General features: G+C 49.7%; 7 non-coding genes across 7 annotated transcripts; all 7 read left to right on the top strand.

Annotated features, from left to right (window-relative positions):
• Positions 1-155: 155 nt before the first annotated feature.
• Positions 156-274, top strand: LOC118347445. Its single transcript, XR_004800655.1, has one exon. It is a non-coding gene; the product is annotated as a 5S ribosomal RNA (ribosomal RNA).
• A 504-nt stretch (positions 275-778) lies between these two features.
• On the top strand, positions 779-897 carry LOC118347442. The gene has a single exon (XR_004800652.1). It is a non-coding gene; the product is annotated as a 5S ribosomal RNA (ribosomal RNA).
• Positions 898-1085: 188 nt separating this feature from the next.
• LOC118347447 lies at positions 1086-1204 on the top strand. Its single transcript, XR_004800657.1, has one exon. It is a non-coding gene; the product is annotated as a 5S ribosomal RNA (ribosomal RNA).
• Positions 1205-1393: 189 nt separating this feature from the next.
• On the top strand, positions 1394-1512 carry LOC118347444. The gene has a single exon (XR_004800654.1). It is a non-coding gene; the product is annotated as a 5S ribosomal RNA (ribosomal RNA).
• Positions 1513-1701: 189 nt separating this feature from the next.
• LOC118347448 lies at positions 1702-1820 on the top strand. The gene has a single exon (XR_004800658.1). It is a non-coding gene; the product is annotated as a 5S ribosomal RNA (ribosomal RNA).
• A 189-nt stretch (positions 1821-2009) lies between these two features.
• LOC118347446 lies at positions 2010-2128 on the top strand. Its single transcript, XR_004800656.1, has one exon. It is a non-coding gene; the product is annotated as a 5S ribosomal RNA (ribosomal RNA).
• Positions 2129-2317: 189 nt separating this feature from the next.
• Positions 2318-2436, top strand: LOC118347443. Its single transcript, XR_004800653.1, has one exon. It is a non-coding gene; the product is annotated as a 5S ribosomal RNA (ribosomal RNA).
• Positions 2437-2490: the final 54 nt, after the last annotated feature.

Genomic DNA, 2490 nt, shown 5'->3' with positions numbered 1-2490 from the left:
GACAAGAAGGAGCACTCGGGGGTGGATTTTTGGGAAAATCTCGCCCTGCCCATCGCGTAGCCATGGGTTTGGATCAGATCTCCGTTTGGATTGGGATCGGAAGGACGCTAGTATGTCGCTCAAGGATTATATAAATTTTAAGTAATTAGTTTGATGGGTGCGATCATACCAGCACTAATGCACCGGATCCCATCAGAACTCCGCAGTTAAGCGTGCTTGGGCGAGAGTAGTACTAGGATGGGTGACCTCCTGGGAAGTCCTCGTGTTGCACCCCTCGTTTTGTTTTCTCCGCCTTGCGAGATAAATTGACAAGAAGGACCACTCGGGGGTGGATTTTTGAGAAAATCTCGCCCTGCCCATCGCGTAGCAATGGGTTTGGATCAGATCTCCGTTTGGATTGGGATCGAAGGACGCTAGTGCGGCGTCGCCTGGCTGATTATATGAATTTTGGCACTAGTTTGATGGGTGCGATCATACCAGCACACGCACCGATCCCACTGCAGAACCCGCCAGTTAAGCGCTGCGCGCGTTTGCCGAGAGTAGTATCACTAGGATGGGTGACCTCCTGGGAAGTCCTCGTGTTGCACCCCTCGTTTTTGTTTTTTCTGCCTTGCGAGATAAATTGACAAGAAGGAGCACTCGGGAGTGGATTTTTCGGGAAATCTCGCCCTGCCCATCGCGTAGCCATGGGTTTGGATCACATCTCCGTTTGGATTGGGATCGAAGGACGCTAGTATGTCGCTCAAGGATTATATGAATTTTAAGTAATTAGTTTGATGGGTGCGATCATACCAGCACTAATGCACCGGATCCCATCAGAACTCCGCAGTTAAGCGTGCTTGGGCGAGAGTAGTACTAGGATGGGTGACCTCCTGGGAAGTCCTCGTGTTGCACCCCTCGTTTTTGTTTTTCCGCCTTGCGAGATAAATTGACAAGAAGGAGCACTCGGGAGTGGATTTTTGGGAAAATCTCGCCCTGCCCATCGCGTAGCCATGGGTTTGGATCAGATCTCCGTTTGGATTGGGATCGGAAGGACGCTAGTATGTCGCTCAAGGATTATTTGAATTTTAAGTAATTAGTTTGATGGGTGCGATCATACCAGCACTAACGCACCGGATCCCATCAGAACTCCGCAGTTAAGCGTGCTTGGGCGAGAGTAGTACTAGGATGGGTGGCCTCCTGGGAAGTCCTCGTGTTGCACCCCTCGTTTTTTTTTTTTCCGCCTTGCGAGATAAATTGACAAGAAGGACCACTCGGGAGTGGATTTTTCGGAAAATCTCGCCCTGCCCATCGCGCAGCCATGGGTTTGGATCAGATCTCCGATTGGATTGGGATCGGAAGGACGCTAGTATGTCGCTCAAGGATTATTTGAATTTTAAGTAATTAGTTTGATGGGTACGATCATACCAGCACTAATGCACCAGATCCCATCAGAACTCCGCAGTTAAGCGCGCCTGGGCGAGAGTAGTACTAGGATGGGTGACCTCCTGGGAAGTCCTCGTGGTGCACCCCTCGTTTTTGTTTTTTCCGCCTTGCGAGAGGAATTTACAAGAAGGACAACTTGGGAGTGGATTTTTAGGAAAATCGCGCCCTGCCCATCGCGTAGCCAAGGGTTTCGATCAGATCAACGGTTCGCATTGGATCGGAAATACGCTAGTAGGTCGCCCTAGGATTATATGAATTTTAAATAATTGGTTAGATGGGTGCGATCATACCAGCACAAATGCACCGGAACCCATCAGAACTCCGCAGTTAAGCGTGCTTGGGCGAGAGTAGTACTAGGATGGGTGACCTCCTGGGAAGTCATCGTGTTGCACCCCTTGTTGATTTTTTTTCCGCCCTGCGAGATAAATTGACAAGAAGGACCACTCGGGAGTGGATTTTTCGGAAAATCTCGCCCTGCCCATCGCGTAGCCATGGGTTTGGATCAGATCTCCGATTGGATTGGGATCGGAAGGACGCTAGTATGTCGCTCAAGGATTATTTGAATTTTAAGTATTTAGTTTGATGGGTGTGATCATACCAGCACTAATGCACCGGATCCCATCAGAACTCCGCAGTTAAGCGTGCTTGGGCGAGAGTAGTACTAGGATGGGTGACCTCCTGGGAAGTCCTCGTGTTGCACCCCTCGTTTTTGTTTTTTCCGCCTTGCGAGATAAATTGACAAGAAGGAGCACTCGGGAGCGGATTTTTGGGAAAATCTCGCCCTGCCCATCGCGTAGCCATGGGTTTGGATCAGATCTCCGTTTGGATTGGGATCGGAAGGACGCTAGTATGTTGCTCAAGGATTATATGAATTTTAAGTAATTAGTTTGATGGGTGCGATCATACCAGCACTAATGCACCGGATCCCATCAGAACTCAGCAGTTAAGCGTGGTTGGGCGAGAGTAGTACTAGGATGGGTGACCTCCGGGGAAGTCCTCGTGTTGCACCCCTCGTTTTTGTTTTCTCCGCCTTGCGAGATAAATTGACAAGAAGGACCACTCGGG

Source organism: Juglans regia, unplaced genomic scaffold (assembly GCF_001411555.2).
Source record: "Juglans regia cultivar Chandler unplaced genomic scaffold, Walnut 2.0 Scaffold_876, whole genome shotgun sequence".
Classification (NCBI taxonomy): Eukaryota; Viridiplantae; Streptophyta; class Magnoliopsida; order Fagales; family Juglandaceae; genus Juglans; species Juglans regia.
The sequence above is the reverse complement of the archived record's forward strand: the minus strand, read 5'-3'. Positions and strand labels throughout refer to the sequence as shown.